The sequence below is a fragment of the Eptesicus fuscus genome, chromosome 5 (genome assembly GCF_027574615.1).
Source record: "Eptesicus fuscus isolate TK198812 chromosome 5, DD_ASM_mEF_20220401, whole genome shotgun sequence".
Classification (NCBI taxonomy): domain Eukaryota; kingdom Metazoa; phylum Chordata; class Mammalia; order Chiroptera; family Vespertilionidae; genus Eptesicus; species Eptesicus fuscus.
Window position 1 is genome coordinate 101,137,811 of NC_072477.1, and position 17,712 is coordinate 101,155,522.

Below are 17,712 nucleotides of genomic sequence, written 5' to 3' on the forward strand. Positions count from 1 at the left end.
CTGGATGGCAAACTGCTCCTCCTTTGTCCTCCCATCACATTCCATGTGCCCTTCCAGGACTTGGCAACCCTGAGTGAACATCAGGATGATCTGTGGGGTCTCAAACAACACACATTCTGAGGCCCAGTTCCAGAGATTCTCAATGAGGTGTGGGCTGGTGGAATGTAGGAGAAGCCCAGGTTTACAGCTCATCTCACTGATGGGTCTGGAGCTTCCTTAAGGACAGGAATTGTGTTTGTGGGTGTTTGCATCCCCTGGCCGGGGCCCCTGTTTCATAAGTGCTTCTAAATCGAGTTACAGATGACTCCAAGGTGGCTTTGAACCAGTCCTACACTTGGGTGTGAGTTTCTGTCTGCATCTGCTCCGTTCCTCATTTCCTATGACACTCAGACTTTAATGCTTCTATGTGTGAAGTGTGCTAGTCAGGGTGTAGAGGGTCTGATCAGAAACCTGATTGTTACTTAAAGGGATAAATTAGTCACACAGCTGTGTGCCTGGGACCTGAGTGGTGCTGGGCCTAGAGCATGACATGCCTCGTTTCTGAATCCCTCCTCTGATTTGCTAGAGGAACTGCATTTGTCAAGGCTCTCAACTCTTGCTTCAGGCAAATGTTCTTATCCACCCAGAGAGTGGACAGGGCCTAGGTCTGTAGTAGAGGACTGGGCAGCACTGGTGGGTGTGGGGTGACCTAGGGACATCCTCATTCCCCTCATGTATTTTTAGGCCTACTGAAGTATCAGAAGTGGGGTAATGGCTTGACCTAGTCCTCAAGGTTTTGTGAGGCTACTGTCCAATCAGCACAAAAGCAGATCAGGTTTGGTTTCTTTTTTAAAAATTTCTTTATTGATTATGGTATCACATAATTGTCCTCATCCCCCCCATTCCCATCCCAAACCCCTCCCCACATATGCCCCCACCCCCCTGTTGTCCGTGACCACTGGTTAGGCTTATATGCATGCATACAAGTCCTTTGGTTGATCTCTCCCCCCTTTCCCTCACTCTCCCCTACCTTCCCTCTGAGGTTTGACAGTCTGATCGATGCTTCCCTATCTCCGGGTCTGTTTTTGTTCATCAGTTTATGTTGTTCATTATTTCCCCTAGATGCGTGAGATCATGTGATATAAGAAATACACTTATAAGAACCGAAAATGAGACAAGCCATGATGGTTATGCTGAGAGGCAAATGAATCTTTACTAAGAAGGAAGAATCTTGTCAACAGAGAGCTGGTCCTTTAGTGAGGGGATTCAAGGACAGGGATGGGTGAAAAGAGATTTTGTGGATTGAGAGAGCTTTTAAAACTCCCAAACCTTTAGGAGCTAGTGAAAGACGGGGGAAGTTGAGAATTAGAAATTGGCTTTTGGCACCTCTGAGTCTCCTCAGATGAGCACAGCCACCAAAGGTCTTCATCACTTCTCCAAGGCCAGCAGTGGGTGATGGAGCCAACAGGAAGGGAGCTGCTGATAGAGGAAGGGGAGAAGGGGAGGAGGGAATGATGGCGAGGAGGAGACTGACAAAACCCAGGCAAGTTTGCTCCCAGGGACTGAAGCTCTGGAAAACAAATTTGGGACATTATCCCAGAAGATCTCCATTGAAGATACTAAGCCCAGAGGCCCAAAGGGACCATTGAAGAAAAGAGGCAAGACTGAGGGATTTGAGAGGCTCTACTGTTCCAGTGAAATCAAAGCAGCATGAAACAAACAGCTCGACGAAACTCAGGACCATGTAAACATGAGGGAATCTCTAACATTCTTGAGGTCCCCATAGAAAAGGGGTTTGTTCAACTTAGGAATGAACTGTGAAAAGCTGAATTCCAGTCTGTGGTCTCTGTTGAAGCATAAAAAGCCAAAAATACTCCCACAGGCCATTTGGGGAAATGGCATGAGATCCTGTTTCAGTGCTGGCAGCAGAGTGTGAGCCCCACAGGCCTGGCTGGTGATCGCACCCTGAAATGCCAAGCAGTGGTGAGTTCAGGGAACTCAGAATTCACTGATGAAGTAAGCTCTTATTGGGATTCAAAAAGTAAACATGAACTAGCTGTATTTTTATTATACTTTTTCATTTGGTAAAGCTTTTTCATCTTGGATTGGATTCCAATTGCTCCCTGGGCGGTTGCCATTCAATATTGAAAAAAATAAATAAAAATTAAGCAGAGAAGGCTTTAGGCAACTCTAAGTAATAGAGGTGAAAGATACCATCAGGAAGGAAGCTGTGGGGGGATGTGGGCAGGTCCCTGGTTGCTATCGGGAGGCACAGGTCAGATATCAGATCAGACACTGATGATTTATACCAAACAAAATTTATGCTGAACATTTAAAAAGTTGCTTCTTGGAACAGCACTGTTCATACCATGATTCCAGAGTGCCAGGGACACGATCTGAGCTCCCCAGAAGAACTTTTTCAAATATTTCAGGTTATGAAGTACATTTTAAGAATAGGCAGAGGGCAAGGCCTTTTGAGCTATTTCTAAATAATCCAGGAAAGCTGAAAGAGACCCACTAAAGCTCACCATCTACCTCCTATGGCACTGCCTCTTGTTAACATGAGCAATCTGCTCTGATTTTGTCAGGAATGATGCTCTAGGGCATTGCATTATTATTTGGGAGGATTCAAGGGAAGTAAGAAGATTCTTGTCCATGGAGAGTTCAAAAAATGAGCACTAGGCCCTGAGCCTTGTGAGTAAGACACTGTCACTGGAGTGCTGAAGCTGCCCCGAGCCTCTGATTTTTCATACTTCTATCTGGCACCAAAGCCCATGGGGGCCAAACCTTCACATGCCTTTTCTAAGCTGTTATGAAGTGTGGCAAGGACATCAATATGATCTCTTCCTAAAGGTCCGTGTGTGACAGTTTCACTGTACAAGGCTTTCTCTAGGATGAGCTTAGAGATCCAGTCTGCTGATCTACATTGGTTTATTTCTATGGAGCATGGTGATTCCTTATCTTTTGTGTCCTGGGCTAGTGCAACCTTTGAGGTGTTGAGGAGGAGAGGTAAGAAGGGTAAGCTCCCGCCCTTCCTTTGCCCTCTGCCTAAACATCACCTAGGATATTCAAAGTTTATAAGTATTGTCTTTTTGATAATACACAGGCTTTGTCTGTTGGTGTGAGGATAATTGAACAGAAACCCAATTTGACAAACAGTTACTACTACTCAGACAACTGGGAAACTAAAGGAGGGGAAGATACTGGTAAGAATAGAAGATTTGGGGCAGATTAGAAAAATGAATTGAATTAGGGTAATTCTAGATGCTGTAAAGTCATAAACTCTTAAATTTTAATATCTTAACACAATAGAAATTTATTTCTATCTCCTGAACAATCCGATGCTGGATTTTTGAGTGATAGAAGACTTGCCACAGTGGCAATCGGGATACCTGGCTCCTTCCATTTTATGGTTCAGCTGCCCTAGAGCATTGGGGAAAGAGACAGTATGGAGAGGTCATTCTTATTACTTCACTGCCTCATATTGGAAGTGACATACATCATTTCCATTCACAGTTCTGTTCCTGTTCTTTACGAATGCATAACAAATAACTACAATTTAGTGGCTTACAATAATGACAATATTTGTTTTGCTCATAAATTTGAAAATTGGACAGGGCTTGGTGGGGACAGCTTGTCTCTGCTCCATTTGGTGTCCCTTGGGATTGCTTGAAGGCTGAGGGCTGGAGTCATTGACCCACTCACCCACTATTGCTGCTGACTACTAGTACATCAGCTGTTTCTGTGAATAAAAAATCTTTACTGGAGTTTCAGCTGCTGGATTGCCTCAGGGCATGGTGGCTGGGTTCTAAGGGTAAGTAAGTGTCCAAAGAGGACTGGGAAGAAACTGTATCACCTTTTATAACTTGGCCTGATAAGCTTCCCAAGCCCCCTGGCCCCGACAATAGAGAGAGAACCTAGACCCCACTGTGTGATACAAGAATGCAGCATTACATTATAAGACCCAGTGAAATGGGACCTATTGAGTAGGCCTTCGCAGCTCCAGCTGCCTCGGCCCTCACAGCCCCGGCTTCATCTGGAAGGTTGTCTGGACAGTTGTTTCACTGTTACGTCTTTTGGTTGATTTGCATATTATACTTTTATTATTATAGATTGCTGCAACTAATTTAATTGTAATCGGCATCATTCAGTTAGGGTCCTGGCATCCTGGCAGCTGAGCTTCACTGTGTGTCAGCCAGACACTTGAGCACATCATGAAGTTACCCTCTGAGTGTTTCAGGGACACTGGCTGCATTTGTAACAAGAGGAATTTTGGCATACAAGAAGCATCCTTCCTCAGATAAAAGACAAATCATGAGAGAATGTCAAAACTGAGAATGGAGAAAATTGCTGGTGCTTTTGGCAGTGCTTCTCCCTACCCACACTTGAAAAACAAAACCCTGGCCCTCTTTTATCCTCCCTTTCTGCTGAAAGAGCTAGAACTAAAGCATGTTTTTAATTTCACAAAGAACACATCAAATGTGGGACAACTTTGTAGGAAGAGCTTAACTGAAAAAAAATAAAGAAAACAGCTCAAGCACTTGCTGGTTTTGATGCCTGTCAAGGGAGAGGACTTCATTGGTCACTGAGAGTGATCAATCCTTCTTTTTGTAGGAAGTTGGAAGCCATCATACAGGATGTGCTTCATTTGAATATATGAGCTATGGACATAAAAATCAAAGGACTTAAAATATTAATAAGCGGGGCTTCTGCATTTGGTTGCATACTGTTCCTTGCAAAGCACTTATTTTGGCTTGCTCTCTACTGAAGCTAACCATGCCATCACTCAAAATATGCTTGAAATTCCTCTTTAGAGACTGAAGCATATTCATTTGAATATTTTAGTCTAAAATAATTTAGAGCTAAATCTGGGGAATAAGATAGTTCTGTAAGCTGAGTCTGGTATAGATGTGTGTGTGTGTGTGTGTGTGTGTGTGTGTGTGTGTGTGTATAATCACAAAGAGAATGTTTTTGTTTTTTTTTAAATCTGGATTTAAAGATGGCCTTGAAGGCATTTCTTGATGAATGCTACTCAACTTATATGAAAGATATTGGCATTGCAGAAAGATATCCTTGCATAATTTTCCCATGATCCTTTGGGATCCTTTATATATTTTTTAATTAACAGCTCATGTAACCACTGTTCCTAAGTAATGTCCTTTGGGAAATGCTGAACATCCGCAATCATAGAGAAAAGGACATGCAGCAATACTCCGGAAGACAGTAGGATTTTCTTGTAAGACAAGGTAACTTGACCTCATATTTTTCTTTTTCCTCTCCCAAATGTGCAATTAAAGAAATAAAAAAACATAAGCTCTCAAAGGCAGTAGAAGACAATAGTGGGAAAAGGATTACAATAAACTCCTGGGAAATAAGAAGCCCATTTTGGGGATAATGACTCAGGAAAATGGAGGAAACTAAAACTGTTTCTGGAAGAAGATACTGTGGAGAGGTGAGCCGATTTGCCCTCAGCACCCATGAAATCTCAGAACTGAGAGACACAGATATTGCTTTGAAACATAGTTGGTTAGATGAGATGCTGTTATGGATTAAATATTTGTGTGCGCCCTCCCACCCCCAATTCATATGTTGAAACTCTAACCCACTGATGTGATGGTTTTAGGAGGTAGGACCGTTGGGAGGTAATTAAAATTACTAGTAGATGAGGTCATGAGGATGGAGTCCTCCTGATTGGAATCAGTGCCTTTATATGAATCAGGAGAGAGCTTTCTTCTCTCTGCTCTTGTCATGTGAGGATGCAGCAAGGAGTCAGCAGTCTGCCTCTGGAAGAGGGCTCTCAATGGAACCCAACATCCAGGCACCCTGTTCTTAATGTGAGAAATAAATTTCTGTTGCTTATAAGCCACAGACTATGGCATTCTGAATCAGCAGCCTGAGCTGACAAAGATAAGTGCTATAATAGGAAAGCCAGTAGAAAGTTTACATGAAGAAAGGCTAGGTCCCTCTCTTATATGCCCTTCTACCATTGAAAACTAGAAGTTCCTTTTTTAAAAAAAATATATTTTATTGATTTTTTACAGAGAGGAAGGGAGAGGGATAGAGAGCTAGAAACATTGATGAGAGAGAAACATCGATCAGCCCCCTCCTGCACACCTCCCACTGGGGATGTGACCGCAGCCAAGGTACATGCCCTTGACTGGAATCGAACCTGGGACCCTTCAGTCTGCAGGCTGACGCTCTATCCACTGAGCCAAACTGATTTCAGCTCCCTTTTTTTTTCCTTTGGGGAAATTGAACCTGAGAGGCTCTGAATTTCAGGACATCAGACAAAGATATAGAAGGTGGGGAAAGGAAAAGGACACATCTGAAAAAAAGATTAAATAACATATTTATAATGAATTATGTGCTCAAATACGCCTCTTCCCCATCCTGCTTTCATAGTACTGGTAGCCAGGCTAATGCCTCCAAAGCAGAAGGTTAGATGATAGCAGCTCTTCTGAGGAATTTCAGGACCCCAAAGAAATGCTTGCATGCATTGACATTAGGGATTCTTCTCTTTAAAAGGTTGCATTGACATACTGTTGTCTTAGAGCAGTGATTTTCAACCTTTTTCATCTCATGACAGACATAAACTAATCACTAAAATTCTGTGGCACAATCTTACAAAAAATAGGTATAATTTTTATTGGTTTACAAAAAATAAAAATAACAAAAGTAATTATGTTCCCTTTTTGCTCCAGTGTTAAAAACTATCAGGTGCCTATACTTGTATATAAGGATTTCTGGTTCCATGAATTAAACAATATGATGCAACCTTATTGTGCAACGTGACCAATAAGATGCAACTCTATTGTATGACCTATACATTTATGGTTCAAGACAGGGCATCCACAATGGACAGCTATTGTTGTGTTGACTGTTGTCATTTTTTTTTATTTGAAAATCTAAGGAAGAGAGTTCTGACTAAATAGTAAGGTATTGCATGTTTTAAAAATTCTTGTGGCATACTAGTTAAAAATCATTGTTGTAAAGTAAATCCCACTATTTTGTTCTGTCTATTATACCCATATTCAGTGAGTCCCAATCAGGCTTTTAGTACCTAACCGTAAAGGTTGAATAACTACCAAAGCTTAGCAAGCACTTAAGGAAAAACTCCATCATAAAAGAAAAAGAAAAAAAAAAAAACAGAGATAATGCAGAGAACAACAACAACAACAAAAAGTAAAAATCAAACAAACCTGCAATTAATGTACTTGTAAGATAAGTGATACTATTGTATCCATGAAACTAGAACACATTACTATTGAAAGGGAAATAAGACATACATTAAAATACAGGCAACAAAAAGGAAAATAGATAAGTTGAATTAAACTTCATGTTCTGTGAGGAAAGGGAGAGCAGCTCAGAATAGGGACATGCAAGGTAGGATATCCAAAACAGACCCAGCCTCTGGACTATAGAAGCAGGCCCGCCTGACTATTTGGGGCTCTGCCCTGCTGTGCTTCAGTGAAGTTGTCCAGGGCCAAGCAGGGACAGCAACTCACACCAGGGAAACTCCCAGAAGACCCAGGACAAACACACTAGGGGGCCAGATTCAACAACTTCAGAGCAAATTTCATTGAGATCCATAAATAGCAGATCATATGTTTTTCTGCTTTTTTCTTCTTTTGTCTTTCTTCTATTTTATTTATAACCTGATTTCTTTATCTCCTTCTATTGTATTCTTTTCTTCTCTTGTTCTTTTTGTTTTTGTTTCTCTTTCCTTTGTTCCCTTCTAATTCTTTTGGCTTTGTGTTTTAGTATTTTATTTTAATTTCTTTCACTTTCTTTTCTTACTTATTTTCTAAAGTTTTACATATGCCTCCTTTTTCCCCAATTGACACCCCCCCCCTCGCAGTCATTCCCACCTGGGCAAGCCCCCAATGCCCCAGTATCTGTGTCCATTGGTTATGCTAATATGCATGCATACAAGTCCTTTGGTTACTCTCTAACCTACCTCCCTCCCCTACCATTTGTCTCTGGATCTATTCTTGTTCATCAGTTTATGTTGTTCATTATATTCCATAAATGAGTGAGATCATGTGGTATTTATCTTTCTCCGACTGGCTTATTTCGCTTAGCAAAATGCTCTCCAGTTCCATCCATGCTGTTGCAAATGGTAAAAGTTCCTTTATTTTATAGCAGCACTAGAGGCCAGGTGCACAAAATTCATGCACAGGGGGGGGGGGGAGGGGTGTCTGTCAGCCCAGCCTGCACCCTCTCCAATCTGGGATCCCTCTCACAATCCAGGACTGCTGGCTCCCAACTGCTCACCTGCCTGCCTTCCTGATTGCCCCTAACCGCTTCTGCCTGCCAGCCTGATCATCCCCTAACCACTCCTCTGCCAGCCTGATTGATGCCTAACTGCTCCCCTGACAGCCAGTTTGTCCCAAACTACCCTCCCCTGCAGGCCTCGTCACCCCTAACTGCCCTCCCCTGCAGACCTGGTCCCCCCCAACTGCTCTCCCTTGCAGACCTGGGTCCCCCACAAATGCACTTCCCTGCAGGCCCGGTCACCCCCAACTTCCCTCCTCTGCCATCCTGGTCACCCCTAACTGCCATCCTTTGCAGGCTTGATTGCCCCCAACTGCCCTCCCTTGCAGGCCTGGTCCCTCCCAACTGCCCTCCCCTGTTGACCTGATCACCCACAACTGCCCTCCCTTGTAGATCTGGTCCCTCCCAACTGCCCTCCCCTGCTGGCCATCTTGTGGTGGCCATCTTGTGTCCACATGGGGGCAGTCATCTTTGACCACATAGGGGCAGCAATCTTGTGTGTTGGAGTGATGGTCAATTTGCATGTTATTCTTTTATTAGATAGGATAGAGGCCTGGTGCACGGGTGGGGGCCGGCTGGTTTGCCCTGAAGGGTGTCCCGGATCAGGGTGGGGTTTCCCTTGGAGCATGGGGCGGCCTGGGAGAGGGGCCTGTGGTGGTTTGCAGGCTGGCCACACTCCCCAGCAACCCAAGTGGAGGCCTTGGTATCTGGGATTTATTTATCTTCTATAATTGAAACTTTGTAGCCGTAAGTGGAGGCCAAGGCAGGCTACAGTTGGGGAAACTTGGATTCCTCCATCGCCGGGGGCAACTCAAGCCTCCTGCTCTCTCCGGCTCTGTGGCTGCCACCATTTTTTTGGGGGGATTTATTTATCTTCTATAATTGAAACTTTGTAGCCTTAAGCAGAGGCCAAGGCAGGCCAGGGCAGGTGGAAAGCTTGGCTTCCTGAATTGCCAGGGAAACTCAAGCCTCCTGCTCTCTCCGTGACCGAAGCCATCTTGGTTGGGTTAATTTGCATAATTGCTCCTGATTGGCCGGTTGGCATGGCTTGTGGTGTAGTAGAGGTATGGTCAATTTGCATATTACTCTTTTATTACATAGGATAGTATTCCCCAGGTTCCACAAAAACAACTTTTCCCTGAAGTATTTGTGACTGTTTTTAATTGTAAGATCCTATGTTCTGGGCTTAGTAATCAAAATCAAGCATTTAAAAAGAAAAAAAGAAAAAAAGCCAGAGTAAGTGAGCAGACTCACTACTTTTTCCCCAGCACTGCCCATGACTCTGCTCATGTTTTTTCCCCCTGGTACTGCACAGCCAGTATACTGGTAGAACTTCTGGCTGCCTGTCTGTGCCCAGCCCAGCTGTGGGTTGATTTCTAGAGTTCCCTCTGCAAGCAGCTCTGTGAACCCCTTTCCATATTCATGGGCTACACTGATCCCAACTACTGCGGATTTTGTGAGGCACGGTCTTCCTCTGAAACTCTAGATCCCACTCTGTGTGTTTCTCCCTCCAGCCTGGATCCCAAACCTCACCTTTTTCTAGGCGATATCTGACCTTTCTGTCCATGGATTGGCTTAATTTGCCAATTCCAGGTGAGTGTTGCTCGAATTAGCTGTTCCTTCTATCTGCTCTGTGAGAAGGTGAAGGGCTCGTCTGCATCTGTGTATTTGCACTGCTGTCTCCAACTGGACAGACTATTTAAGTGCCCATGGTTGGGGAGGCTGGAGACCTGGGGTGTTCGTGGGTTTGCAGAAGAGGCAGCTGGTCCCTGGGTGTTGTGGTTGTAGAGTCCCGGAGGTATCCAAGGTCTTCCTGGTTGAAGGTAAGGCTGGAAAATCACAGCCACTCTCTCCTTCAAGATGGCACAGTCTCTGCGGCAGAACTGGCCATTCTGGGAGAGATATCAGCAGCAGTAGAGGCTGCCCAGCCAGGGGAGTCCGGTCCAGCAGTCCCCAATAGTCCCTTGGAATATAGCTGTTTCTCACTTACAAATAGACACTCCCCACATGTCCATGCACTCTCCTTTCATTCTCTCACTCACAAACTATCTTGCAGCCTGCCATCCTGTCTGCAGCCATCTTGGATCCCCCACTTTCTTTTTAAGTCTTTCTTATTTTATTGTTGTGTTTTTTTGTAGTTTGTCTTTGTTTTTCATGTTGTATTTGGTTTGGTCTTGTTTTGTCCTGGCATCACCGGTATAATAGCTGGCACAATGTGGTCGGGGTTGAGCCTCACAGTCAGCAAGCCTGAGGGCTGAGCCCATCCAATAATGGGACAAAAGCAATAAGTATCCAAATGAAAGAACAGAAGGAATCTTCAGAAAGAGCTAAAAGATAAGGAGGCAAGCTATTTATCAGAATCAGAGTATAAAGTAATGGTCTTTAGAATGTTCATAAGCTTGAAAAAGGACATATAAACCATGAGAAAGAACCAGTTGTAATGAAGAGTAACATAGCTGAAATAAAGAATACACTGGAAGGAATAAACAATAGGTTAGAAGAAGCAAAGGACTGAATAAGCGAATTAGAAGATGAGGTAGGAAAAAAATCACCTAATCAGAGTAGCAAAAAGAAAAAATACTTAAAAAGCATGAGGATAGTTTAAGAGAATTATGGGACAACATGAAATGGAACAACATTTGTGTCATAGGGGTAATATAAGGAGAAGAAAGTGAGCAAGGAATAGAGAACCTATTTGATAAAATAATGACAGGAAATTCCCTAAGCTGGTGAAGAAAAAGTCACACAGGTTCAGGAAGCACAGAGGTTTCCAATCAATATGAACCCAAAGAGACCCACTCCAAGACATATCATAATTAAAATGGTAAATGTTAAAGGCAACAAGAGAATCTTAAGGACAGCATAAGAGAGACAGTCAGTTACCTACAAGGGAGCTCTCATAAGGTTCTCAGCTGTTTCTAAACAGAAACAGTACAGGCCAGAAAGGAATGGCATGCAGTATTTAAAGTAATAATCTGAAACCAAGACTACTCTATTCAGCAAAGCTATCATTCACAAATGAAGGAGAAACAAAGTGCTTTCCAGACAAAAAGAAAGGCTAAAGGAGTTTATTACCACCAAAACAGCATTTCAAGAAATGTTAAATGGACTGCTGTAATAATCCTATCTAATAAAAGGGTAATATGCAAATTAACCATCACTCTGTCACAAAGATGGCGGCACCCATAGCCACAAGATGGGAGTGCCCAGTCCTCTCAGCCCCGCCAGAGTTCCCCAGTCCTGGGAGTGGAGGAGGGCGGCCACTGAGAGTGGGCAGCGTGAGTGGCCTGGCGGAATGTTTGCTTCATCGCCCTGGCAACAAAGCAAGTGTTCCACCCTGGCCGTGGAGGGCGTCTGGGCAGCAGGCACAGAGAGGCCTGGGTGGGGAGGGAATACTTTATTTGTCACCCCAGTGACGAGGCAAGCGTTCCACCCTGGCTGCAGATGGGCCTCTGGGCCATGGAGAGCCTCTGGGCAGTGGGTGCAGAGTGGCCAGGCCCTGCAGAGAGCTACTGGTGCACAGATTCGTGCACAGGGCTACTAGTAATAAGATATATATAGAGAGAGGAACATCAACATAAAGACTAAAAGTGGCAATAAATAAGTACCTATCAATAATAACTTTAAATGTAAATGGCTTAAGTCAATCAAAAGGCATAGGGTAGCTGAATGGATACAAAAACATAAGGCATACATATACTTTTTACAAGAGACCCAACTCACAATAAAAAACACTGGATGAAAGGGAAAGGATGGAAAACTTTTCTATGCAAATGGAAACAAACCAACAGAAAAAGCAGGAGTACCAATTCTTATATCTGACAAAATAGACTTCAAAACAAAGGCCATAGAAGAGAAAAGGAAGGCTACTACAAAATACTAAATGGATCATTCCAATAAGAGAATATAACCCTGGTAAACATATATGCACCTAATATAAGAATGCTTAAATAGATATATAAACTTGGAAGACTTTAAGGAGGAGATTGACAGCAATACAGTCATAGTAGAGACTTTGAGACCCCACTGACATCACTGGATAGATCTTTCAGACAAAAAAATAAACAAGGAAAAAAGTGATCTTAAATGACACATTAACTCAGATGGATGTAATTGACTTTTACAAAATATTTCACCCCAGAGCTACAGAATATACTTTCTTCTCAAGTGCACATGGTACATTTTCAAAGGTAGACCATATGTTAGGACACAAAACAAGTCTCTACAAGTTCAAGAAGATTGAAATCATATCAAGCATCTTCTCAGATCACAGTGGAATGAAACTAGAAATCAACTACAATAAAAACATTCAAAAAACATTAAAACACACAGAGGCTAAATAGCATGTTTTTAAACAATGAATGGGTTACCAATTAGATAAAAGAAGAAATAAAAAATATCCTGGGGAAAAATGAAAATGAACACACAACAACCCAATATCTATGTGACACAGTGAAACAGTCCTGAAAGGGAAGTTCATAGCATTAAAACTCTACCTCAAGAAACAAGAAAAGTCTCTAATCCTACCTAATAAAATAGTAATATGCAAATTGACCGCACCTTCGCTATGCCCAAGCCACGCCCACCAGCCAATCAGGGCGAGTATGCAAATTACCCAATAAAGATGGCGGCTAATTTGCATACGCTGAGAGAGGGAGGAGTGAAGACTGAAGACAACTTTGAAGGAAGAGGGAGGAAAAGCAGAAAGCAAGGTGGCTGCCAGAGGGAAAGCCGGGGCGGGGCGGAGCGGGGTGGAACGGGGCGGAGCGGGGCGGGCGGCAGTGGCGAGCGGGTGCAGGCGCGGTGGCCGCAAAGGCGGCGGTGGCAGCGGCAGCACACGCGGCCGCAACAGCCGCTTGCAGGGTTTGCCTGCAAAATGGGCTACTAGTAAATTATATAACCCCGCCGCTAAAAGAACTAGAAAGAGAACAGCAAGGAAAGACCAGAATAAGCAGAAGGAAAAAGATAATAAAGATCAGAACAGAAATAAATGACAGAGATGAAAATCAATAGAAAAGATCAATGAAAATAAGAGCTGTTTTTTTGAAAAGATAAACAAGATTGATGAACCTTTAACCAGACACATAAGGAAACAAAGAGAGGGAATCCAATAAATGAAATCAGAAATGAAAGAGGTGAAGTAACAACTGACACCATAGAGATATAAAGGATTGTAAAAAAAAATACTATGAACAACTACATGCCAACAAACTGGACAACATGCACAAAATTTTCTAGAAACTCAATCTTCCAAACTGATTCAGAAAGAATCAGAAAACCTGAAAAGACCAAAAAGAACCAATGAAATTGAATCAATAATAAAAATTTCCCAGCAAACAAAAGTCCTGGACTGGATGGATTCATAGGAGAGTTTTACCAAACATTCAAAGAAGAACTAACACCTATCCTCCTCAAAAATTAAAAGGAGGGCAACTTCCAAGCTCTTTGTATGAGGCTAGCATTATCCTAATTTCAAAATTAGATAAAGATGGTACAAAAACAGAAAATTATAGGCCAATATTCCTGATGAACATAGATGCTAAAATTATCAACAAAATATTAGCAAACCAGATCCAGCAATACATTAAAAAGATCATACATCATGACTAAATTGGATTTATCCAAGATTGTAAGGTTGGTACAATATTTGCAAATCAGTAACTGTGATACATCTCAAAAACACAATGGATAAGAATCACATGATCATATCAATAGACAGAGAAAAACCATTTGACAAAATCCAGCACCCATTTTTGATAAAAAATTAGGAAAGTGGGAATAGAGGGATCATACCTCAACATAAGAAAGGGTGTATATGACAGACACACAGGCAAAATTATATTCAATGGCAAAAACTAAAAGCTTTTTCTTGAAGAATAGAAACAAGACAGGGATGTCTGCTTTCACTACTCTTATTCAACATAGTACTCGAAGTCCTAGCCACAGCAATCATAGAAGAGAAAATCAAAGGACTTCAAATTGGAAAGGAGGAAGTAAACTGTCATTATTCGCAGATGACATCATATTGTACATAGAAAACCCTAAAAAAATTAATACCCCAAAATCGATGGCATATTTATACACCAATAATGAACTCTCAGAGAAACTAAAAAAACAACCCCATTTACCACTACAACAAAAAAATAAGATACCTAGTAAGAAACTTAACCAAGGAGGTAAAAGACCTGTACTCACAAAACCATAGGACATTGAAAAAGAAATAGATAATAATATGAGCAAGTGAAAGCATATAATGTGTTCATAGATTTGGAGAATTAACATCATTAAAATGTCCATACTACCCAAAGCAATATATAGATTCAATGCAATCCCTATTAAAAGACCAATTGCATGTTTCACAGATCTAGAGCAAATACTCCAAAAATTCATATGGAACATAAAAAGACCCCAAATAGCCACAGCAATCTTGAGAAAGAAGAACAAAGTTGGAAGGATCACAATACCAGATATCCAATTATCCTACAAAGCCACTGTAATGAAAAAACACACACCTGTTTCTGGCACAAGAAGAGGCAAATAGATCAATGGAACAAAACAGAGAACCCAGATATTGACCCAAGTCATTACACTCAACTAATATTTGACAAAGGACTCTAGAGCATACAATGGAATAAGGATAATTTCTTCAATATGTGGTGTTGGGAAAATTGGTCAAGTACATAAAAAAAATGAAACTAGATCACCAACTTATACCATACACAAGTATAAACTCAAAATAATTAAAGGACTTAAACCTAAGTTATAAAACCATAAAAATCCTAGAAGAAAACATAAGCAGCAAAATTTCAGACATCTTACATAGCAGAACATTCATTGATACATTGCCAAGGGCACAAGAAACAAAGAAAAAAATAAATAAATGTGACTACATCAAACTAAAAAACTTCTGCACAGCAAAAGAAACAATCATCAAAATGAAAAGGGATCCCACAGTATGGGAGAACATATTTGGCAATGATACATCTGATAAGGGGTCAATTTCTAAAATATATAAAAAGCTCATACAACTCAACAAAAGGAAGACAAAAAAAAAAATTAAAAAATGGGTAAAGGACGTAAATAAATACTTCTCCAAAGAGGACATACAGATGGCCAATAGACATATGAAAAGATGTTCAATGTCATTAATCATCTGAGAAATGCAAATTAAACCCACAATTAGGTATCGCTTCACAACTTCCAGAATGGCACCCATCAATAAATCAAATAGCAATTGCTGGTTATGATGTGGAGAAAAGAGAACCCTAGTACCCTGCTGGTTGGCATGCACATTGGTACAGCTACTATGGAAAACAGTATGGAGTTTCCTCAAAAATTAAAAAATGTGACTGCCATTTGACCCAGTGATCCCACTTCTAGGAATATATCCTAAGTATCCAAAAACACCAATGAGAAAGAATATATACACACTTATGTTCACAGCAGCCTTATTTACAATAGCTAAGATTTAAAAACAGCCCAAGTACCCATCAGCAAGATCAGTGTATATAAAAAAAAAGTGATATCCTATGTAATAAAAGGATAATATGCAAATTGTCCCCTTGGTGGTTCGACCAACTGGGAGTTTGACTGCTTGCTATGATGTGTGCTGACCCCCATGGAGTGGTGCAGAATGAAGAAAGGCCCCAGTCGGCAGCTGGCAGCCAGGGGAAGGAAGGCCCTGATCACCAGCCAGGCCTAGGGAACCAACCCATGCCCTAATTTCATGCACCGGGCCTCTAGTATTTACATAATGGACTACTATACAGCTGTAAAAAAGAAGGAACTGTTACCCTTTGAGCCAGTATGGGGTAACTTGTAGAATATTATGCTATGCAAAATAAGCCAGTCAGAGAAAGACAAATATCATAATACCTCAGTTATCTGTAGAATCTAATGAACAAAATAAATTGATGAACAAAATAGGTCCAGAGATATGGAAGTATGTAACAGACTGACAAATCTCAGAGGGAAGGGAAGAGATGGGGGATGGTAAGACATTAACAAAAGAACTTATATGCATGTATGCATAACCCATGGACACAGATAATAGAGCAGTAATGGCCTGGGGTGGGATGGGAGCTGGGTGGAGGTGTGTAATGGGGGAAAATTGGGGGAACATCTGTAATGCTCTCAACAAACAAATGAAAAAACCTTATCAACAACAACAAAAAAACCAACATCCCAGTGTTTAAATGGGCAAAAGATTTCAATAGGCATTTCTTTAAAGAAGATATATAAATGACTAATGAGCGCATGAAAAGTTACCTGACATCACTAAAGTGAGAATATGCGAATTTAAACCACAAGAAGGTAACATTTCACACCTGTTAGAATGATGATGATTATTTTTTAAAGTCAGAAACTAAATAGTGTTGGTAGCATGTGGAGAAATTGGAACTCTTATGAATTTAGGAAGGCAAAATAGTGTAGCCTTATTTGGCAGTTTCCCTGCAAATTAAACAGAATTACCATATGCTACTGCAATCCTACTTTGGAGTGTATATCCCCCAAAATTAAAAGCAAGGACATGAACATGTTTGTACACCAATGTGTTCAAATATATTTGTACACCAATGTTCACAATAGCATTATTCGCAATAACAGAAAGGTGAAAACAACCCAAATGTCCATCAGTAGATTACTTGGTAAACAAAATGTGATATATACATACAGTGGAATATTATTCAGCCTTAGAAAGGCATGAAGTTCTGACACATGCTACAACATGGGTAAACATTGAAAACAGTATGCTAAATCATATAAGGCAGGTACACAAAGGCATAACTATTGTATGATTGCCCTTGAATGAAGTACCTGGATAGTCAAATCCACAGAGACAGAAAGTAGAATGGTGGTTTCCAGGGGCTATTGGGGTTGGGGTAGGGGATAAATGGAGAGTTGTTTAATGGTTACAAAACTTCAGAATGGGATTATGAAAAAGTTCTAAAAATAGATAATAGTGGTGGTTGTTTATCATTGTAAATGTAGTTAATGCTACTGAAGTGCACATTATGGTTAAAATGGAAAATATTTGTGTAATATGTATTTTACTGTAATTTTTTAAAAGAAAGAAAGGAATAAACAGAGTACAAGAAGAAGAACATAAAAATTAAAAAGAGGATACCCCCTTTTCAACATTTTATTGGACATTTTTGAAGAAAATATCCCACAGAAAAGAAGTAAAGGACAAAGGGAGGAAAGGAAATGAAGAACTAGAAAAGTATAGACTGAATCAGGAAGTTGAACATCTGACTGACAGAATTTCCAGAAACAGTAAATAGAGCAAGTGGAATGCATAGAATCATCAAAGGATGAATATAAGAAAACTTCCCAGAACTAGAGGACATGAGTGTCTAGACTGAAAGGGCAATGGTGTGCTCAGGACAATAGGCTGAGAACTGCAGAAAGGCTCACACAGAGGAGGGGATAATAAAATAACCCCCAAAGATTTCAGAA